This window comes from Macaca thibetana, chromosome 11 (genome assembly GCF_024542745.1).
Source record: "Macaca thibetana thibetana isolate TM-01 chromosome 11, ASM2454274v1, whole genome shotgun sequence".
Lineage (NCBI taxonomy): Eukaryota > Metazoa > Chordata > Mammalia > Primates > Cercopithecidae > Macaca > Macaca thibetana.
The window spans coordinates 55,131,224-55,156,111 of NC_065588.1; the positions used below are offsets into that span (position 1 = coordinate 55,131,224).

Here is a 24,888-nt window from a genome sequence, read left to right on the forward strand (position 1 = left end):
TGATTTTGAGAAGTCAATTGTTGTTATTAACTAATAATAATGTTAGGCTTACTCAAAAGTTGTCTATGAACAGCAGACAGTTTGAATTGGGTTGTGCAAAAAGGCACATGTGGATAATTTTGGAAGACTACAATTTGTCTCTTACAAAGGTGGCTTTTATGTAGGGCTTTACCCCCTTTATTCCTGTCTCTGTTTAATCATTATCCCAGGATAACAACCAAAGGACAATTGCCAGCTTATTTTAGTCTATTCACCTAGGCAGCTTAATCTATTGTTCTTAGTACAAATTCGTATCTTATTTTTCTGATTATTAATACATTCCTATAAAACAGCCAAAAATTAGAAATGAATAAAACATCCGTTGTAAGTCTCCCATAATTGGAAGGAAGGTAGGATGAGTTGAAATTCAGGGATGTCTGTTGCATGCATATTACTTATACTGTGTCCAACAAAAGAATGAAGCATTTTGCTAAAAAGAGAATTGAAACTAGGAAGAAGAGTTTGTACTGTGTCTGTTTTATTTTCCATATATGGTCATTCAAACAGTAAAGAAGCATTTCTGAAATATAAAGACAACCATGAAAAGAATGAGCCATAGCACATGAAATATTTTGTGAATGATCCTAGTTTTCCATTTCATTTTGTAACAGAACACAAAATTTAACCTGTCCTTTCATGGTCAACACAATAGAATGCAACACAGCAAGACAGTCTGTCTAGTACTCAGAAACCAGATTTAATAATCGATAGAAGTAATAGAACATGAATCAAGCATGCATGTGAATAAAAGGAAGACATAACAAAAGACTGATTTTTCTTTGGGAGGCAAAGGTGGGAGGATAGCCTGAGGTCAGGAGGTCAAGACGAGCCTGGTCAGTGTAGCAAGATCCTGTCTCTACAAAAGAAAAAAAAAATTAGCCAAGCATGGCACAGAACTGTAGTCTCAGGTACTCGGGAAGCTGAGGTGGAAGAATCCCTTGAGCCCAGGAAGTTGACGCTGCAGTGAACCGTGATCACACCACTGCACTCCAGCTTGGGTAACAGAGCGAGACCCTGTTGTTCTCTCTCTCTCTCTCTCTCACATACACACACACACACACAGACTTTTTAGCACTTTTACATGAAAGAAGTGTGAATAATTGATGACAACAATGTCTTTTCTTTCTTCTAAAATAAGTGATCTTATAAGCAGAGAATGAAAAGTTGAAGTAAATATCGTAATTAACCATGAAACACTAGAGGCATTATTATTGCAATCTCTCAAAGAATAAAACAAAGATTAGACTGCTGAATTTGAAGTAAGAATATAAAGTAAACACTAAATTCATGTTAATCCTGGCTTCTTTTATCTTCATTCAGTAACAATCAACATTTAAGAAATATTTATTAGGTGCCATTGATGTGCCAGGAAATTGGTGAGGCCTTGAGCATTTTAGTGATGAGTAAGCACGGTTGTTATATTTAGGGAGTTCCTATTCTAGAGGGGATATAGATAAATAGACAAGCAATATTAGATGGTTATGACACCTACAGTGATAAAGGTAAAGAACTGGTTGCTAGGGAACCATTTAAGAAGGGAACACACTGCAAGAAGGAGTGGCCTCTCTACTAAATCTTAACAAGCTAGTAGGAATCACACAGGAGAGTAGATTGAAGAGGAGGTGCAGACTATAAATAAAAGGGGAGGGACATGTACAACATTGACATACAAGGCAGCACAATATATTTAAAGAACTGCAAATATTTGGGATAATTTCCAAGAAAGTTATTTCAACGGTTCCTAATAAGTCCAGTTCCACTAACTTTTGGATTTTTATATATTTTGAAAACCAAAATATTATATTGTTGCATCTCCTATAGATATGAGTTGGTATTAATTATTATTACAGGAAAGCCTTTCTTTGTCACTAGTTTGACTTGATTCCTAGTTGTAGGAGAGACTTCATACATGCCAATTCATGAATTGTTCATTGGCTTTTATAATTCATTTACTGAAACATCAATGTCTAATCTCTGAGTTTATATTTAATATCTGCCCCTAGAAAGTCCATAATATTCCCAGATTTCTCAAAACCATGGGGCTAGCCACGTAGGATTGTCTTGGAAACCTTAGACAATTCATTATTTGTAGAAGAAGTACTTGTTTAGGAAATGGCTGGAAGCCAGATAAGACTCACACCAACCTGGAAATTATCTTCACATAGTTGTTACTTTTTCCCACAGTTTTACATATTTCAAGTCTTTAAAACTCAGGAATTTTCTGTGTGTTCTACTGAGATGAAACCTTGTGTCTATAAATAAGTTCTCAGATTTCATTTCAGAAAGATATCTTTGTTGACCTTTGAAATGAGCTTCATCTTTTGTTTGCTGTTTGAAATCCATTTTGAGTGAGAGTAGGGTTTCCATTGCAGCTGGAAAGCTTGCAATCTTTGTCTATTGACTTTAGCAACTAACTCCTGTAGCCTGGCAACTATGTCTAGGACACATTGAGCAGTCAATAAATACACATTGAGTAAATAAAGGAATGTTCATGGATCTGCATTCACACTACTGACTAGGTAGTCTTTAAGGACCATTTTAGCTCTAAATTTTTAAGATTCTATAGAAGAAGAACAATATGTGAGGAAGGGTCCATATCTTCTTAGAAATGTTCAGAAGAGAAAGAAGAAGAAAGAGGAGGTGGCAGAGGCAGGGAAAGAGAAGACGGGCAGGTAGGGAGGATGAGAGAAAACATGCAAGTGGGAAGTATAACACAGAGTGTGGAGTCTTTTCAGATAGTCTGGAGGGTCCCATGTCATGCAGATTCAGTCAGCACTGTTCAAATCATCTGCTCCCTCAGGCAGGAATTTGATCCATAACAAGTAGAGTAATGTTAAAGTCTGTTTAATCCATTTGGAGTACACATCCCAGCTAATACAAGTGTCTTGAGCAGTCAAAAAGAGGTTTTGAAAATTCCAAAGCTGCTTTATTTAGTTGAGCAACAGGATATACCACTGGCAGAAGCAGCTTAGGAAATTCATTAAAAGGTAAAGATTTCTTTTAATGAAATACTGTAGCTTGGCAGTTAAACAAAAATTGATATACACCTTGGGAACTTTTACTTCCTTGGTATGCCCTTCATAGCACATGTGCAGAGAATAGTGATGCTAGTTTTCCAAGAAACATCATAAAACTTAGATCATGCCTATATTTAAACACAGTTGCTATTGTTCCACTGAGGTTGTACTCAAAGTTTAGGTGGGTGACATAATGGAGGATGCAACAGTTAAAGCCCTAAACTGATAGACCCAGAGGAAATGTCTAATGGCATTATACCAGTGAGAGAAAGGCACTCATGGTCTCCAAATTAAGGTGACTTTTTCTGTCTTAGGAACCAATTTGAAATGACTTACTCCTCTGAAAACATTGCATTATAAAACCATACTCTCCATATTACAGTAGAGCAGTGGCAAAAAATAAGAACATCTAATTAATAAAATAATTCTTAGAGGAGGGGAGAGAGGAGAGGGAAAGAAAGAAGGAACAAGACAACTGCATTCATTCATTCATATGTCAAGTATTTGGGTGCTTACTATGTGCCAAGTGCTGTTCTAGGACCGTAGAATAGAGCAGTGGGTGAGATAGATGAAATTTCCCTGCCCACTTTGATTTTACACTCTAGTAAAAAATAGTAAAAATAAGTAAAAAGAAATATGAACAAAACAAACTGTCAGAACATGATAAATGTTATATGTAAATTAATCAGAAAAGAAAAGATGGGAATTGGAGAGTTGGAAGAAAAGGGCAGATGTTACAATTTTAAATGGTCAGGTTTGGAAAGGGCTCCCTGAGAAGATTAATTTAAGCAAAATCTGAAGCAGGTGCAAGAGAGCAAGCATTAAGGATAACTGGGGAAGAAATGCTGGCAGATGAAGAACCTCTTTTCTATGTAACAAGAAATTGGCTTCAATATTTTATTTAGCATATTGAAGAAAAGCCAATGTTCCTTAGAAATATACATGGTGAGGACCCTCGGGCCTAAACTCTGAAAGTTTCAGAAACAACTGGCTGAGAAAGACTACCATGAACTTAGAGAAGCATGGAGCCCATGCATCATGCAGGCAGGTTCTTGTAAAAAGTGATGTTGAATGAATTCCTTTAGGTGCATCTGGCTCAGAGCTTCATCATGCTTTTGTGGAGGGATTGTAAGTTAATATCAGAAAGACCTGCTAAAGAATTTGTAGTTGGAACTAATATTTATTGAATGTTCCTTATGTGTCATTCAATATACAACACACATTCCAAGCAGTTTCTCATTTAATCCTCACAATAATCTTAAATGACAGGTAGGATTATTATCCGTATTTTATAAACAAATGAAATTAAAGTTTAGAGTAGTTAAATAATTTGGCCACACAGCTAGTAAGTTGTGGAGCCAAAACTGGAATCCAGGCAATTTGTTTTCTAAGTTAACTAGAGAAAAATGTATTTATGTTTAACTATATAAAAATAACACACAATTCTTATTCTTTCTATTGCTTTTAGTTACATATTTAAAAATTTTTTTTTTAAATTTAAATGATTAAACAAGTTTTTAAAGAAGCACATGAAGAAAACTAATTTAAGGTGTCTTCAGACATTAGTACAACTCTAGATAAACAGGATGGAAGCCCCAACTATCATCTGCTGTGAAGATAAAATCCTCCCCCTCACAGGAAGCTGTCCCTGAACACAGCATATTCTTGCATGTGCTTCCCAGAATATTTGAATGTGGATGCTTAACCCTGACTAAGGAAACTGAGTGGGGAAGGGAAAGCTGTACTTTACATACAAAGTAATTACATACAAAACAAATAAGATTAATGATCTCTAAAGAAGGGGCAGTAGGCTTTGGTTAACTTACCATGAATTTTCAGGGAGGAAATTGCTCTTTTCTGTTTTCCATTTGCTTGGTAGATTTTTCTCCGTCCCTTTATTTTGAGCCTATATGCAGGTGTTGCAATCCTAGTTTGTGACAAAATAGACTTCATAATCAACAAAGATCCAAAAAGACAGAAAAGGACATTACATAATGGTAAAGGGTTCAATTCAACAAGCAGAAAGAACTTTTCTAAATATATATGCACCCAACACTGGAGTACCCAGATTCATACAGCAAGTTCTTAGAGAGGTTCAAAGAGGCTTAGATTCCCACACAATAATAGTGGGAGACTTTAACACTCCACTGACAATATTAGAAAGATCATCAAGACAGAAAATTAACAAAGATATTCAGGACCTGAACTCAGCACTGGAGCAAATGGACCTGATAGATACCTACAGAACTCTCCACCCAAAAACAACAGAATGTACATTCTTATTGCTACACAGCACGTATTCTAAAATCAATCATATAATCAGAAGTAAAACACTCCTCAGCAAATGCAAAAGAACTGAAATAATAACAGTCTCTTGCAGCACAGCACAATCAAATTCGAAATCAAGACTAAAAAATTCACTCAAAACTCTACAATTACATAAAAATGAAGTAACCTGCTCCTGAATGTCTTTTGGGTAAATAATGAAATTGAGGCAGAAATCAAGAAGTTCTTTGACACTAATGAGAACAAAGATATAACATACCAGAATCTCTGGAACACACCTAAGGCAGTGTTAAGAAGGAAATTCGTAGCACTAAATGCTCACATAAAAAAGTTAGAAATATCTCAAGTTAACAGTCTAACATCACAACTAAAAGAACTAGAGAACCAAGAGCAAACAAATCCCAAAGCTATCAGAAGACCAAAAAAAAAAAAAAAAAAAAAAAAAAATCAGAGCTGAACTGAAGGAAATTCACATACACACACACACGAGCAACAAAACCAGGAGCTGTTTTTTTTAAAAGAAATTAATAAAATAGACCACTAGTTAGAGTGATGAAGAAGAAAAGAGAGAAGATTCAGGTAAACCCAAGTAGAAATGACAAGGGAGCTATTACCACTGACCCCATAGAAATACAAACACTATTTAAGAATATTATGAACACCTCTATGCAGATAAATAGAAAATCTAGAAAAAATGGATAAATTCACAGACACAGACAACCTTCCAAGACTGAACAGGGAAGAAATTGAATTCCCGAGCAGACCAATAATGGGCTCTGAAATTGAGGCAGTAATAAATAGCCTACCCACCAAAACAATCCAGGACCAGACAGATTCAAAGCTGAATTACATGAGATGTACAAAGAAGAGCTGATACCATTCCTACTGAACTTGTTCCAAAAATTGAGGAGGAGGAATTCCTCCCTAACTCATTCTATCAGGCCAGCATAATCCTGATACCAAAATCAGGCAGAGATACAACAAAAAAGAAAACTTTAGACCAATATCCTTGATGAACATCAGTGGAAAAATCCTCAACAAAATACTGGCAAACAGAATCCAGCAACACATCAAAAAGCTTATTCACCATGTCAAGTAGGCTTTATCTCTGGGATGCAAGGTTGGCCTGACATATGTAAATCAATAAATGTGATTCATCACATAAACAGAACTAAAGACAAAACCAAAAGACTTTTAATAAAATTCAACATCTATTTATGTTTAAAACTCTCAAAAAACTAGATATTGAAGGAATATACTTCAAAGTAATAAGAACCATTCATGACAAACCCACAGCCAATCATACTGAATGAGAAAAAGCTGGAAGCATTCCCCTTGAAAACCGACACAAGACAAGGTGCCCTCTCTCACCATTCCTATTCAACACCGTATTTGAAGTCCTGGTCAGGGCAATCATACAAGAAAAAGAAATAAAGGGCATCCAAATAGGAAGAGAGGAAGTCAAACTATCCCTGTTTACAGATGACATGATCCTATATCTAGAAAACCTTGCAGCCTCAGCTCAATAGCTTCTTAAGCTGGTAATCTTCAGCAAAGTCTCAGTATACAAAATCAATGTGCAAAAATCACTAATATTTCTATACACCAACAACAGTTAAGCAGAGAGCCAAATCAGAAGCAAACTCCCATTCACAATTGCAACAACAATAAAAACACCTAAAAATACTAGGGAGGTGAAAGATCTCTACAAGGAGAACTACAAACCACTGCTCAAAGAAATAGAGATGACACCAACAAATGGAAAAACATTCCATGCTCATGGATAGGGAGAATCAATATTAAAATGGCCATACTGCTCAAAACAATTTGTTGAAGTAATCTGTACAACAAACCCCCATGAAACAAACATTGAATAGATTCAATACTATTTCTATTAAACTACCGTTGACATTCTCCACAGAATTAGAAAAAAACTATTTTAAAATTCATATGGAACCAAAAAAAGCCCAAATAGCCAAGGCAATCCTCAGGAAAAAGAATAAAGCTGGAGGCATCACCTCACCAGACTTCAAACTATGTCATAGGGGTACAGTAACCAAAATAGCATGGTACTGGTACAAAAACAGACACACAGACCAATGGAACAGAAGAGAAAGCCAAGAAATAAGACCACATACCTAGGACTGTCTGGATTTCAACAAACCTGACAAAAACAACTCCATTAAAAAGTTGACAAAGGACATGAACAGATGCTTTTCAAAAGAAGACATACATGTGGCCAAGAATCATATGGAAAAGAAAATTCAGAATCACTGATTGTTAGAGAAATGCAAATCAGAACCACAATGGGTTACCATCTCACACCAGTCAAAATAACTATTATTAAAATTAAAAAGTCAAAAAATAATGGATGCTGAAAATGAATGCTTACACATTGTTGGTGGGAGTGTACATTAGTTCAGCCATTGTAGAAGATGGTGTGGTGATTCCTCAAAGACCAAAAGACAGAATTACTATTTGACCCAGCAATAGCATTACAGGATATATACCCAAAGGAAAATAAATTGGTCTATTATAAAGACACATGAACACATATGTTTATTGCAGCACTATTCACAATAGCAAAGACATATAATCATCAATCTAAATGCCCATCAATGATAGACTGGATAAAGAAAATGTGGTATCTACCTATCATCTATCTATATAAAGGAAATACGTATACACACACACACACACACACACACACACACACACCATGGAATACTATGCAGCTATAAAAAAGAACGAGATCATGTCCTTTGCGGGGACATGAATGGAGTTAGAGGCCATTATCTTTACCAAACTAAAGCAGAAACAGCAAACCAAATACCACATGTTCTCGCATATAAGTGTAAGCTAAATGATGAGAACACATGGACACATAGAAAGGAACAACACACACTGGGGCCTTTTGGAGGGTTGAAGGTGGGAGAAAGGAGAGGATGAGGAAAAAAAACTAATGGGTATGAGTTTTAACACTTGGATGATGAAATAATCTGTACAACAAACTCTCATGACATAAGTTTACCTATGTAACAAACCTGCACATGTACTTCTGTACTTAAAAGGGTTTTTTTTTTTAAGAGAGCACATGCAAACATGTCTATTTACCAGTGTCATACTCCTTTAACAAGTTTCGTCTGGTTTTTCTTCCCACCTTTATCCTCTCTTTGATGCACCATTATTTTCAGAAAAACATCTGAATAAAATCTGGAAACAATGCTGAGACTTTGTAAGAATAAAAACAATTTTCTCACCTCATTGAAAGTCTAATAAAAGTGGTTTTCAAAAGAAATGTAAATGGTAAAAATAACTTTTTTAGAAACTATTTTTAAAGTATTAATATAAGATCATTAGACTATTTGCTATGAAAATCTTTATATAAAGGTCATTTTGTTATTAACGAAACAAATAATAAAAGTAATGTCATTATTTTTGTCTTTGTATTTCTTCCAAAGCTGTCATAAAGCACTTTTTAAACTAATTCACCATGTATATGTTTTCTCCTGAATTACTTTGTCAGTTGACTCTAATTTTTATCTTAATCTACAAAATAAATGTTTGGTACTTTAGTTGCTTCAATATGTACACATTTATTAAAGTTACTAATTGTTTGATTTTATTATTTTTATACTTAATTAGTGAATCTTATTTAGGTCAACTATATTCTCAGGCATAGTATGTATATCTATGTCTATGAATTTTTTTTATTATATTTTAAGTGCTAGGGTACATGTGCACAATGTGCAGGTTTGTTACATATGTATACTTGTGCCATGTTAGTGTGCTGCACCCATCAATTCGTCAGCACCCATCAACTCGTCATTTACATGAGGCATAACTGCCACTGCCATCCTTCACCCCTCTCTCCTCCCCATAAAAGACCTCGGTGTATGATGTTCCCCTTTCAGAGTCCAAGTGATCTCATTGTTCAATTCCCACCTATGAGTGAGAACATGTGGTGTTTGGTTTTCTGTTCTTGTGATAGTTTGCTAAGAATGATGGTTTCCAGCTGCATCCACGTCCCTACAAAGGACACGAACTCATCCTTTTTTATGGCTGCCTAGTATTCCATGGTGTATATGTGCCACATTTTCTTAATCCAGTCTGTCACTGATGGACATTTGGGTTGATTCCAAGTCTTTGCTATTGTGAATAGTGCCGCAATAAACATACGTGTGCGTGTGTCTTTATCGCAGCATGATTTATAATCCTTTGGGTATATACCCAGTAATGGGATGGCTGGGTCATATGGTATTTCTAGTTCTAGATCCTTAAAGAATCGCCATACTGTTTTCCACAATAGTTGAACCAGTTTACAATCCCACCAACACTGTAAAAGTGTACCTACTTCTCCATATCCTCTCCAGCACCTGTTGTTTCCTGACTTTTTAATGATTGCCATTCTAACTGGTGTGAGATGGTATCTCATTGTGGTTTTGATTTGCATTTCTCTGATGGCTAGTGATGATGAGCATTTTTTCATGTGCGAGTTGGCTGTATGCATGTCTTCTTTTGAGAAATGTCTGTTCATATCCTTTGCCCACTTTTTGATGGGGTTGTTTGTTTTTTTCTTGTAAATTTGTTTGAGTTCTTTGTAGGTTCTGGATATTAGCCCTTTGTCAGATGAGTAGATTGCAAAAATTTTCTCCCATTCTGTAGGTTTCCTGTTCACTCTGATGGTAGTTTCTTTTGCTGTACAGAAGCTCTTTAGTCTAATTAGATCCCATTTGTCAATGTTGGCTTTTGTTGACATTGCTTTTGGTGTTTTAGACATGAAATCCTTGCCCATGCCTATGTCCTGAATGGTATTACCTAGGTTTTCTTCTAGGGTTTTTATGGTTTTAGGTCTAACATTTAAGTTTCTAATCCATCTTGAATTAATTTTTGTATAAGGAGTAAGGAAAGGATCCAGTTTCACCTTTCTACTTATGGCTAGCCAATTTTCCCAGCACCATTTATTAAATAGGGAATCCTTTCCACATTTCTTGTTTTTGTAAGGTTTGTCAAAGATCAGATGGCTGTAGATGTGTGGTATTATTTCTGAGGGCTCTGTTCTGTTCCATTGGTCTATATCTCTGTTTTGGTAGCAGTACCATGCTGTTTTGGTTATTGTAGCCTTGTAGTACAGTTTGAAGTCAGGTAGTGTGATGCCTCCAGCTTTGTTCTTTTGGCTTAGGATTGTCTTGGCAATGTGGGGTCTTTTTTGGTTCCATATGAACTTTAAAGCAGTTTTTTTCCAATTCTGTGAAGAAATTCATTGGTAGCTTAATGGGGATGGCATTGAATCTATAAATTACCTTGGGCAGTATGGCCATTTTCACGATATTGATCCTTCCTATCCATGAGCATGGAATGTTCTTCCATTTGTTGGTGTCCTCTTTTATTTCACTGAGCAGTGGTTTGTAGTTCTCCTTGAAGAGGTCCTTTACATCCCTTGTAAGTTGGATTCCTAGGTATTTTATTCTCTTTGAAGCAATTGTGAATGGAAGTTCATTCATGATTTGGCTCTCTGTTTGTCTGTTACTGGTGTATAAGAATGCTTGTGATTTTTGCACATTAATTTTGTATCCTGAGACTTTGCTGAAGTTCCTTATCAGCTTAAGGAGATTTTGGGCTAAGATGATGGGGTTTTCTAAATATACAATCGTGTCATCTGCAAACAGGGACAATTTGACTTCTTCTTTTCTTAACTGAATACCCTGGATTTCTTTCTCTTGCCTGATTGCCCTAGCCAGAACTTCCAACACTATGTTGAATAGGAGTGGTGAGAGAGGGCATCGCTGTCTTGTGCCAGTTTTCAAAGGGAATGCTTCCAGTTTTTGCCCATCCGGTATGATATTGGCTGTGGGTTTGTCATAAATAGCTCTTATTATTTTGAGATACATTCCATCAATACCAAATTTTTTTGCAAGTTTTTAGCATGAAGGGTTGTTGAATTTTGTCAAAGGCCTTTTCTGTATCGAGATAATCATGTGGTTTTTGTCTTTGGTTCTGTTTATATGCTAGATTACGTTTATTGATTTGCGTATGTTGAACTTTGCATCCCAGGGATGAAGCCCACTTGATCATGGTGGATAAGCTTTTTGATGTGATGCTGGATTTGGTATGCCAGTATTTCATTGAGGATTTTTGCATCGATGTTCATCAGGGATATCGGTCTAAAATCCTCTTTTTTTGTTGTGTCTCTCCCAAGCTTTGGTATCAGGATGATGTTGGCCTCATAAAATGAGTTAGGGAGGATTCCCTCTTTTTCTATTGATTGGAATAGTTTCAGAAGGAATGGTACCAGCTCCTCACTGTACCTCCAGTAGAATTCGGGTGTGAATCCGTGAGAGCCTGCTATTGGTCTATTCAGGGATTCAGCTTCTTCCTGGTTTAGTCTTGGAAGAGTATAAGTGTCCAGGAAATTATCCATTTCTTCTAGGTTTTCTAGTTCATTTGCGTACAGGTGTTTATAGTATTCTCTGATGGTAGTTTGTATTTCTGTGGGGTCGGTGGTGATATCCCCTTTATCATTTTTTATTGCATCTCTTTGATTCTTCTCTCTTTTCTTCTTTATTAGTCTTGCTAGCAGTCTATCAATTTTGTTGATCTTTTCAAAAAATCAGTTCCTGAATTCGTTGATTTTTTGGAGGGTGTTTTGTGTCTCTATCTTCTTCAGTTCTGCTCTGATCTCAGTTATTTCTTGCCTTCTGCTAGCTTTTGAATGTGCTTGCTCTTGCTTCTCTAGTTCTTTTAATTGTGATGTTAGGGTGTCAATTTTAGATCTTTCCAGCTTTCTCTTGTGGGCATTTAATGCTCTAAATTTCCCTCTACACACTGCTTTAAATGTGTCCCAGAGATTCTGGTATGTTGTATCTTTGTTCTCATTGGTTTCAAAGAACGTCTTTATTTCTGCCTTCATTTCGTTATGTACCCAGTAGTCATTCAGGAGCAGGTTGTTCAGGTTCCATGTAGTTGAGCAGTTTTGATTGATTTTCTTAGTCCTGAGTTCTAGTTTGATTGCACTGTGGTCAGAGAGACAGTTTGTTACAATTTCTGTTTTGTACATTTGCTGAGGAGTGCTTTACTTCCAACTATGTGGTCAATTTTGGAATAAGTGTGACGTGGTGCTGAGAAGAATGTATATTCTGTTGATGTGGGGTGGAGAGTTCTGTAGATGTCTATTAGGTTCGCTTGGTGCAGATGTGAGTTCAATTCCTGGATATCCTTGTTAACTTTCTGTCTTGTTGATCTGTCTAATGTTGACAGTGGGGTGTTGAAGTCTCCTATTATTATTTTATGGGAGTCTAAGTCTCTTTGTAAGTCTCTAAGGACTTCCTTTATGAATCTGGGTGCTCCTGTATTAGGTGAATATATATTTAGGATAGTTAGCTCTTCCTCTTGAATTGATCCCTTTACCATTATGTAATGGCCTTCTTTGTCTCTTTTGATCTTTGATGGTTTAAAGTCTGATTTATCAGAGACTAGGATTGCAACCCCTGCTTTTTTTTGTTCTCCATTTGCTTGGTAGATCTTCCTCCATCCCTTTATTTTAAGCCTATGTGTGTCTCTGCATGTGAGATGGGTTTCCTGAATACAGCAAACTGATGGGTCTTGACTCTTTAGCCAATTTGCCAGTCTGTGTCTTTTAATTGGAGCATTTAATCCATTTACATTTAAGGTTAATATTGTTATGTGTGAACTTGATCCTGTCATTGTGATATTAACTGGTTATTTTGCTCGTTAGTTGATGCAGTTTCTTCCTAGCATTGATGGTCTTTACATTTTGGCATGTTTTTGCAATGGCTGGTACTGGTTGTTCCTTTCTATGTTTAATGCTTCCTTCAGGATCTCTTGTAGGGCAGGCCTGGTGGTGACAAAATCTCTAAGCATTTGCTTGTCTGTAAAGGATTTTATTTCTCCTTCACTTATGAAACTTAGTTTGGCTGGATATGAAAATCTGGGTTGAAAATTCTTTTCTTTAAGAATGTTGAATATTGGCCCCCACTCTCTTCTGGCTTGTAGAGTTTCTGCTGAGAGATCTGCTGTTAGTCTGATGGGCTTCCCTTTGTGGATAACCCGACCTTTCTCTCTGGCTGCCCTTAAGATTTTTTCCTCCATTTCAACTTTGGTGAATCTGACAATTATGTGTCTTGGAGTTGCTCTTCTTGAGGAGTATCTTTGTGGCATTCTTTTTAATTCCTGAATGTGAATGTTGGCCTGCCTTACTAGGTTGGGGAAGTTCTCCTGGATGACATCCTGCAGAGTGTTTTCCAACTTGGTTCCATTTTCCCCCTCTTTCAGGTACACTGATCTGATGTAGATTTGGTCTTTTCACATAATCCCATATTTCTTGGAGGCTTTGTTCATTTCTTTTTCCTTTTTTTTTTCTCTAGACTTCTCTTCTCGCTTCATGTCATTAATTTGATTTTAATCATTGATACTCTTCCAGTTGATCGAATCGGTTACTGAAGCTTGTGCATTTGTCACGTATTTCTCGTGTCATGGTTTTTATCTCTATCAGTTCGTTTATGGCCTTCTCTGCATTGATTATTCTAGTTATCCATTCTTCCATTCTTTTTTCAAGGTTTTTATTTTCTTTGCTCTGGGTATGTAGTTCCTCCTTTAGCTCTGAGAAGTTTGATAGACTGAAGCCTTCTTCTCTCAACTCATCAAAGTCATTCTCCATCCAACTTTGATCTGTTGCTGGTGATGAGCTGCCTCCCTTTGGAGGGGGAGATGTGCTCTGATTTTTTGAATTTTTTAAATTTCCAGCTTTTCTGCCCTGCTTTTTCCCCATATTTGTGGTTTTTATCTGCCTTTGGTCTTTGATGATGGTGACGTACTGATGGGGTTTTGCTGTGGGTATCCTTTCTGTTTGTTAGTTTTCCTTCTAACAGTCAGGACCCTCAGCTGTAGGTCTGTTGGAGATTGCCTGAGGTCCACTCCAGACCCTGTTTGCCTGGGTATCAGCAGCGGAGGCTGTAGAAGATAGAATATTGCTGAACAGCAAGTGCTGCTGTCTGATTCTTGCTCTGGAGGCTTCGTCTCAGGGGTGTACCCTGCCGTATGAGGTATGAGGTATCGGTCTGCACCTAGTGGGGGATGTACCCCAGTTAGGCTACTCAGGGGTCAGGGACCCACTTGTGCAGGCATACTGTCCGTTCTCAGATCTCACCCTCCATGCTGGGAGATCCACTGCTCTCTTCAAAGCTGTCAGACAGGGTCATTAACATCTGCAGAGGTTTCTGCTGCTTTTTTTTTTTTTTTGCTATGCCCTGTCCCCAGAGGTGGAGTCTACAGAGACAGGCAGGTCTCCTTGAGCTGGGATGGGCTCCACCCAGTTTGAGCTTTTCGGAGGCTTTGTTTACCTACTTAAGTCTCAGCAATGGTGGTCGCCCCTCCCCTAGCCTCGCTGCTGCCTTGCAGTTACATCTCAGACTGCTGTGCTAGCAATGAGGGAGGCTCCATGGGCGTGGGACCCTCCCGGCCAGGTGTGGGATATAATCTCCTGGTGTGCTGTTTGCTAGGACCCTTGGTAAAGCACAATATTAGGGTAGGAGTTACCCGATTTTCCAGGTGTTATGTCTCAGTTTCTAAAGGGATCCCCTTCCCCCTTGCACTTCCCAGGGGAGGTGATGCCTCGCCCTGCTTCAGCTCTCACTGGTTGGGCTGCACCAGCTGACCAGCACCAATTGTCCAGCACTCCCCAGTGAGATGAACCCGGTACCTCAGTTGAAAATGCAGAAGTCACCCGTCTTCTGTGTCACTCGCACTGGGGGCTGGGGGCTGCAGCTATTCCTATTCAGCCATCTTGCTCGCACCCCCTATATCTATGAATCTTAACTGGCAGTTATCTCAGCGAAAATCAGAGTTTTGAAATGGCTTTAATGTTTGCATCCCTTACCATTTCAAGGAAGCTAATCCTTCTGGGTAAGAGAATACCAAAGAGAAAAAGGTCTAGCATTTTCAGGCTAAAGCTTATCTCTCTTTAGTGACAGGGTAAAATCACTAAGGTACAGAACTGCTATGATATGAATGTCCCCTTTAAAACTCATGTTGAAATTTAATTGCCATTGTAATAGTATTAGGATCTGGCACCATTAAGAGGTGATTATGCCATGAAGGCTTTGCCTTTGTGAATGAATTAATGAAAAGTAAATTAGTTATCACGGGAGTGGACTCCTGATAGAAAGAATGAGTTCCGCTGAATTTTCTTTCTTCGTCTTGTGTGCTCTCTTACCATGTGATGCCTTCTGCCATGTTATAACACAGCAAGAAGGCCCTTACCAGATACAACCCTTTCAATCTTCCCAGTCTCCAGAACTCCAGGAAATAAATCTCTTTTATTGAGTTACTCAGTCTGTGGTATTCTGTTATAGCAGCAGAAAACAGACTAAAACAAGAACTTTCAGTTCCTTACTCAAGATGACTCTTTCAAATGACTTATGTGTATCAAACTCTGGTTCTTCAGAATCATCACTGATTTTATGGAACAGAGCATGAAAGCAGGTATATACAAGGGTTATAAAGATATCACCTTATAGATGGATCTCTGTCTTTTTTCAGAATGAGAAGCTACACTCAATGGCCATTCTTAACAAATATTATGAGATTTCATTTTTGTACCATAATTATATAATTTAGACTGGGTCCCTCTGATGAACTGTTTTAACAGTCTACTGGGTCCCTCTGATGAACTAACAGTCTATATTTTTATGTTCCTGAGGCATGTGTCAATGGTTCTTTGTATTTACTGGAATACTGAGTAATGACCTAGTATTCATTTTCTAAGTATATTTGTTTGTATAGCAGTTTTCCAGCTATAATATTCAGAAATTCAAATGTTCTAAGTTCACCATTACAACTATATTGTTAATAATCTTTTCTTTTGTGATGAAAAGGTGCATTTGATGACAAAAGAGCTTATTAATTTTTCTGTATGTGAAGGCTTTGACTTCCTATTAGAAAGCTTAATATCTTGGCTCTTCCAAACTTGTTGGTCGTCATCATCCTTGTTTAGAGTTATTTTTGGAGTTGGATAAGATATTCTTCATTACAAACTGTAGCAGGAGTGTCTGCCTTTTAACTTCAAGAAAATTGCAACCAACATCATTCCAACAGTTAAACCCAAACTTATCTTTTTGCTGTTTGTTTAACTTTGTTGTCTAAGGCAACATTTGCTGAAATTGGCAGGAATTCTGTTCAACTCATTTTTCTTGGCCAAATATGTCAGCAGTTCTCCATTTTGTCCTTCAGTGATTCTCCATACTTGAAAGAGATAAAACCAACTGGCCGTTGTGTGTCTGGTTATTTTCCCACTGCAAGGCTTAGTAATCTCTCACAAAAATAGAAACCTAGACAGTTAACAACTTCTAACATCTCATTCATATGTCAATATGGAAACTGAAGGTTTTACTTTAAACTCCCAGAAAGCAAGCACTATGGTTATATTTGCAAATGTAATATTCAAACACCAGGTTGATTTTTGAAGACTTGATCAGCTAGTCACTTATTTAGTTCATACCCTGTCAGACAGATAATCATTACAAATATAATTTATCCAACTAATTGAACTCTAAATTGACTACATAGACAGGTTATTTTCATAAAATAGATAGCCAGAATATTATATTAAACTGACAATAGAATACTACAATGTAAGAATAGTAAAGGTAGGCGAACTGATATAAAAAACAATCCCAAAATTTCAATGACTTAGCACAGTGAAAATATTTCACTCAGTCATATTTCAATGAGAGTGGGTTGTGGGAGAAAGGAGAGTCATATTGCACTCCATTCAGTTGTTGGGGGGACCTGGGCTCCATTCCCCTCGGGCCCTTCCTTTTTCTGGATTGATGGAGCCCTCTGTTAAGCTAAAAGTTAGGGAAAAAGCTCCAGAGTTGTAAAGGGGAGTATTTTTAAGTTCAGATCTGAATTGCATTACATCACTTTCACACACATTCTATTGTTTAGAATTTGGTCACATGCATCTCCTAATTGCCAGGCAAGCTGGAAACTGTGGTTTTAGCTATGTGCCCAGAAGAATGAAAACTAGTTTGGTAAATGCTTAGCACTGTTTGCCACAAATGGCACCATATATATATGGGCCTTTCTTAAACATTATTTATTTACATTGTTGGGATGGTGGTAGAAATAATGATAGTGAAAATGACCAGTGCCACAAAAGTCTATCAGGTTGGAATATGAAGAAAATGATACCCACACTTCAGATTCACTGACAAACTATTGAGACACATGTATTAAACAAATTAATGTATTTGGCTTATAATACACTCTCATCTGTCTGGAAACTTGTTCTCTAACTTTTTAGCATGTTGCTAAAAACCTTATTTCTTCTTCTCAGCTTTTAATGCATTTCTTTCCCTTGCAGCACAAATGAGTATTATCTACAATATATTATCTACAATAATGCTTCATGTGTGTATAGCACTTTAACCTTCACATTTTCCAAAATCTATATAAAATTTGGGAAATAGATATCATTATCCTTGTTTCAATCATAGATCAGCATCACAGTATCTAACGGAGTAATTAGAAAAGCTTGGAACTCACTAAGGTACAGTTTCTAGAATTCAGCTTGTCTTCTTTTTTCTTTTTAATATGACTCCTCTTATCAGCATTTATATCATAAGAACAGGGAAATGAAAGGTAGTAAACATCAAATTCACTAGTCCATTATACCCTTATTTTCTAGATCCAGTAAGTAAACATGAGGAATTTTTATTGGCTAAACTAAGATTGGAGGCTTATTTGTATTTTTTTCCTTCTGTAAACAATTCTATAATGGTAGTGATACAGTCATTATAATATGACCCTGTTCTCCTCAAAGTCTTCTTGTTCATATGCAAAAAGAAGGTGATTTTCCAGAAGCATCAAGGAAAAAAATCATTTTAAATATTTTGTTCAATTCAGTCTTTAAGACCCCCAAAACCTAAGTAAATAGTTTGGATCAGCATTTACATTTAATAGTCCACTTTACTCCTTTGAGGATCACCTATTTATGGTTTGGAAGAGAACACACAAGGAGCATTCAAATCTAATACTGCATGAAACATTTTCTGAAAGTAAGTCTACCTACCAGATCTCTCACTGAAACGTAACATTTTTATAGATATAAAAGTATTTATCATTTTAATTTTGGGGGGACCAAATCCTCATCTTGCAACAAAAGACTTGCAAACTGATTCTTACTTGGGTGGAAATAAAGATGCTTACCATCAATAGGGGAATGAGATTACAAAGGATATAGGGAGAAATTATCTTCAGGCTCACTCAACGTGAGATGGGTTTCAGCTGCACCTAATAGCAGTAGTCTAAAACCAACATGACAAGAAACAGAAAAAGGAAGGAAAACTTACTGCATTACGGCCCACACACACACAACTGCAATGGAAAGAATGACCAAACTCATCGGCATCTGACAGCTGGGCATCAGCAAATGCTTTCTTGTTCATGTTTTCTTTAAAGACTGTTTTTCTTACCCCACGTTCTAAAATTATGAACATATTAATCAAAATAATTTGTGTTATTTGCATTCATAAAGAGATACTGGAAAGTATGGAAAGATATAAAAGCGGTAAATAAACATTAGAAGGAAGGTTACATTTCTTTTGTCATTGTAATTAAAAATTATGTACAGTATATTATAAAATAAAAGCTATAATGCAGAAAATCTTTTCTATCAATTAGTAATATGTCATATCTGTTTCTTTAAGTAAAAAGGGAATCTGATTTATTCACTTATCTGTAATAATAAATTTTATATGTTTAAATATTGGTGACTGATAACTATAGTGATTAATAATGGAATTTTTGTATTAAATTGCAAATATAGATTTCTTCTGCTTTGTATTTCTCCCAGAAAATAGCATTGAACATTTCACATAGCAAAACTCAATATATAGTTGTTATAATCAGTAATAATCAACATAAGAATAATAACAGTGACTGTACCTTGGACAATCATTTTCTTTTCAATCGAATGGTTTCAAGGCCAATTCATCATTTAGAAACTTGTATGGATCAAGATGTTATATTTAAAAGTTAAACTCATTTGGATTATATTAACATGTCAAAAGCTTTGTTTTTAAGAAGTTTTTAATTTCAACAAATATTTCTCTTAAAAAAATAAGCAAATAAAAGTACAAGTTTATTATTAAAATATTTGTTATATTAATATATACTACTGACTATAACTTGTTTCAGTCAAAACTCCCTGGAAAGCAAGAAGAATGCCATCTCAAGAAATGCTGCTACATGTCATTGAGAATGGCAGAGTAAGGACATACAAAAACATCTCCTTCATAAAAGCAACAAGAACTCTGACAAAAACAGTTAAATTTTTCTCTTTCAGAACTCTAGAAATTAACCAAAGGCTTCCAACAATCTCAAGATCATTTACTCAAATACAACAGCTAAATCTCAGTAAGAACAGTGAACTCTGTGGTATTTATTTTGTCCTAGTCCCATCCCGGTTCCCCAGTCCTTTGAGAGTCTTAAAAACCAAGCCCCCTGCAGTCATGATAAAAGCCCGCAACCTCATGGACATGGGACAGTAAAAAAAAAAAAAGGTGGGGAGGGGGCAAGAGCTTCTCCTACACCTTCTTCCCAGAAAACTGTCATTTCAGCTATCGGTAGTTCCCTGAATAATCCCACTCGAAATCTTGTCTTTTTTTTTTTTTTTTGTCCTTTTATATAATTAATGCAAGAGCATAGAAATATTCAAAGGGCTTATCTTTATTTGACCCAACTCAGAACTCTACCAATGTGAACAGCCTTTTTCCTGGGGCATTTGTCAAAAACAATCAGTAGCAGTAGCTTAATACTACAACTACTTGAAGTTTTGATAACACATGGGGCTAAACAAGTGGAACAAAACATCCAAAAAGAAAACCTGGGGAACGAAATGTCCATAGGAGGTTTTAAAAAGTTCTGAAATATTTCCCAGAATCAAGAAAGCCACTTATAAATTGGTTTATGTATATGCACAGGAAAGACTTAAGAAGGCCCTATGTTCTCACTTCTGGCTGAATTTGAGGCCTTGTGTAATCAGGAAGTTAGAATTAAGAGAGTTGTAAACTGCCTACCTGACATTGAAGGCAAATCCCACCACACACACTGAATCCCTCAGCAAAGACTGGGAGACTTACTGTTTTCAGGCATTTAAGCAAATCTGTATCTAATTATTAGTTGATTACTAATGAGTAAAGATTTTAGTGGCCACACATGACAACACAGATTTTACCGAATTGTTCAGAAATGAATTAAACAAGTAAAACATAGAACAACAGCAACAGAAACAAACCCTAGGGATAGGAGAAATCTGATTTTCAGAGATTCCACATAATACCATCTCAAATGTCCAGTTCTCAATAATTATTACAGGACATGCTAAGAAACAAGAAAATATAGGCTATATACGAGAGTGAAACGATAGGATAGAAACTCTATGGTAAGAATATCAGATGTTGGATATACTAGAAAAGATGTCTACTCTATAATCAGCTATTTTAAATATTTTCAGAAAGCTACCTGAAAAGAAAAAAAAACCACAATGTCTCATTAAATAGAAATTATCGATACAGAGATAGGATTTTTAAAAAAGAAACAGAGAAAGTTCTGAGTTGGAGAGTACAATAACTGAAATGAAAACTTTAGTAGGGGGACTCAATAGACGGTTCAACTGGCAGAAGGATCAGTAAACTCGAAGGGAGATTAATCAAGATTATCCAGCCTGAAGAATAGGAAGAAAGAAGAGTGAAGAAAAATTAATAGAGCTTCAGAGTCCTATGGGACACTATCAAATATATCAATATATGTACAATGAGAGTCAAAACAGAGAGGTGATAGAGAAAAGACATAAATAAAATTTGAAAAATTAAGCCAAGTCTTCCAAATTTGATGCCAAACATTAGTCTACACATCCAAGAAGCACAGGTAAATCAAAGTAGAATAAACTCCAAGAGATCTACACTTAAAAATCTCAGAAGCAAACTGCCGAAAGCCAAAGCCAAAGCAATAGCCATGAAAGCAACGAGAGAAGAAGCTCAACACATACAAAGAATCCTCAATAGTATTGCTATGATTTGAATGTTTGCGTCCCCTCCAAAATTCATGCTCAAACTTAACCTCCAGTGCAACAGTATTAAAAGGTGAAGTAAAAGGTGGAGTCTTTTAGGAGGTAATATTGGCCATTAGGGCTCTGCCCTCATAATGGAATTAGTGCCTTATGGAAAAACTGGAGGGAACTAGCTTGTCCTTTTTTGCCCTTTCATTTTTTTCACCATGTGAGGATGTAGCAACAAGGCCCTCACCAGACATCAAATGCCAGCACTGTGATCTTGGACTTCTCAGCCTCCAGAGCTGTGAGAAATACATTTCTATTTTTTACAAATTACCCAATATCAGATATCTTGTTAGAGCAGCATTAGCAGACTAAGACTAGATAATTAAAATGAGAAATTGTTAATTTCTGATAAAAAAAAAATCATGGAGGCCTAAAGGTAATGAAATGACTTTCTCAAAGTGAATAAAGAAAAAACGGTCAACCAAGTATTTTCCATATGGTAATACTGTCCTTCAAAAAAAGAGGGAAAAATTAAGACATTCCCATATAATCAAACACTGAGAGACGTTGTCATTAGAAGACCTACCCTATAAGAAACACCAAAGGTAGTTCTTTGTTTTTATATACTTTTAAGTTCTTCGGTACACGTGCAGAATGTGCAGTTTTGTTATATAGGTATACATGTGCTATGGCAGTTTGCTGCACCAATCAACACGACACCTACATTAGGTATTTTTCCTAATGCTATCCCTCCCCTAGCCCCCAGCCTCCCACAGGCCCAGTGCGTGATGTTCCCCTCTCTGTGTCCATCTGTTCTTATTGTTCAGCTCCCACTTGTGAGTGAGAACATGCAGTGTTTGGTTTTCTGTTATTGTGTTACTTTGCTGAGAATGATGGTTTCCAGCTTCATCCATGTCACTGCAAAGGACATGAACTTATCCTTTTTTTATGGCTGCATAGTATTCCATGGTGTATATGTGCCACATTTTCTTTATCCAGTCTATGAATGCTTTTACACTGTTGGTGGGAGCGTAAATTAGTTCAACCATTGTGGAAGACAGTGTGGCAATTCCTCAAGGATCTAGAACTAGAAATACCATTTGACCCAGCAATCCCATTATAGGGTATCTATCCAAAGGAATATAAATAATTCTACTATAAAGACACATGCACACGTATGTTTACTGTGGCACTATTCATAATAGCAAAGACTTGGAAACTAAAGGTAGTTCTTAAGGCTAAAATGAAATTATTCTAAACAGTAACTCATATCAATATGCAGAGATAAAGAGAACCAGTCAAACAGATTGCATAAGTAGATATAAAAGACAGTATAGACAAACTTTTTGTTTCTAATATTTTTCCTGTTTGATTTAAAAGACAATGGTATTTAAAAAAGCAATAATTATAAACCTGTGCTGATGGGCATACTGTGTATAAAGATACAATTTGCACAGCCATAATAGATAAATAAAAGAAAGAAGAGGAAATGGGACTGTATAAGAGCAAAGTTTTTATAAAATATTGAGATTAAGTAGACATTAAACTAGGTTATTATAAATTTAGGTACTAATAATCCTACAAAAATAGATAGCAAAAGAAACTGCTCAGGAATTAAAACGGTACATTGGAAAAATCCTATTTAACACAAAAGAAAGCAGTAATAGAGTAATAAAGGAACAGAAATTACATAAGATATATATACAAAAATTACAAAATCGCAGTCATATATCCTACTTTATGAGTAATTTCATTAAGTTTAAATAGATTAAACCTCTACTTAAAAGCAGACACCATTAAAAAACATGATTCAGTGGCTCATGTCTGTAATCCCAGCACTTTGGGAGGCCGAGGCGGGCGGATCATGAGGTCAGGAGATAGAGAGCATCCTGGCTAACACGGTGAAACCCCGTCTCTACTAAAAATACAAAAAATTAGCTGGGTGTGGTGGCGGGCACTGGTAGTCCCAGCTACTCAGGAGGCTGAGGCAGGAGAATGGCGTGAACCCGGGAGGCGGAGCTTGCAGTGAGAGGAGATCGCGCCACTGCACTCCAGCCTGGGCGACAGAGCGAGACTCCGTCTCAAAAAAAAAAAAAAAAACAAAAAACAAAAAACAAAACATAATGCAACTACATGCTGACTACAACAGACATATTTTAAAATTCAAAGACAGAATTAGATTGAAAGTCAAAGGATAGAAAAAGATATATCATACAAGCAGTAACCAAAAGAGAACTGGAGTAACTATACTACCATCAGATAAAATAGACTTAAAACTATTATTTTAAAAAGGATTAATTCAATAATTATAATTTAACTTTAATAATTAAAAATTATTTACAAAAAGGATATTTTATGAAAAAAGGGTCAATCCATAAAGAAGATATGACTATTATAAATATGTATGCAATCATAATGATCAAGAGCCTCAAAATACATGGAGCAAAACTGATAGAACTGATGGAGAAATATACAATTCAACAATAATAGGTGAAGACTCCAATACCTCACTTTCAATAATGAATAGAACAACTAGATATAATATTAAAGAAACAGAAGACTTGAACAACACTATAAATCAGATGGACCTAAGTTATATTTATAGAACACTCCACAGAACAACAGCAGAATATACATTCTTCACAAGTCTTACGAACCAGGTTCACCATGAGCCATTTACCAATTCCAGGGGAGAACCCCTGCTACATGGAGAATAACAAAGATCATCACAATGCCAACCACCAGAACTAAAAGTTGAAACACTTCTGTACACTACATCTTGGGCTGTAATTTTTATCACTTGCAGAAGTCCAGTGAGATAGAACACTCATACAAATTAAAAAAAGCAATTCGGTTACTCACAGGCAGGTAGCAACGGACAGCAGAAGCTGTGAATTATGGCAAGCCAGTCCCTAAGTCTCGGAAAAGCTGCCCAGGGTGGTGGACTGAGTCTCTGCAAGTGCCTCACATCTCACTGCAACTGAGGAACCCCAAAAGCACTCTGCTCTATGTTTTATACTACAGAGACAACTTAGATTACTGTGCTACAACATTGTAGGACATCCTGTTGTAGGAGGAACAGAAATGGAACCCAGATTGTTCCAAACAGTTTCTCCTTATCTCACAGTGCTGTGTTCTTGGCACATTCTATAGCCATTCTGAAAATTACAAGTGAGATGGCGGAAAGAGCTGGGCCAGCCAAGGTTACCCAGAGCCCTGTCCTGCAAATCAACATGAGGCATTCTCCAGGACAGACTACATATTAGTCCACAAAACCAATCTCAATAACTTTAAAATAACTGAAATTAAACAAAGTATGTTTTATGACTACAATGGAATGAAATTAGAAATTAATAGAAAGAAAATAAGCAAATTCATTAATAAGCAAAAATGAAACAATGTAATCCTAAATAACCAAGTGATCAGAGAAGACACCACAAGGGAAATTAGAATGTACATTGAGATTAA

The 24,888-nt window shown here is 36.4% G+C and overlaps 1 long non-coding RNA gene across 1 annotated transcript; it reads right to left on the reverse strand.

Annotated features, from left to right (window-relative positions):
- Positions 1–819: 819 nt before the first annotated feature.
- LOC126930418 (uncharacterized) lies at positions 820–24,419 on the reverse strand. The gene is made up of 3 exons (XR_007717588.1): positions 24,283–24,419; positions 4,883–4,983; positions 820–895 (listed from the first exon to the last, which is right to left on the reverse strand). It is a non-coding gene; the product is annotated as an uncharacterized LOC126930418 (long non-coding RNA).
- Between the last annotated feature and the right edge of the window lie 469 nt (positions 24,420–24,888).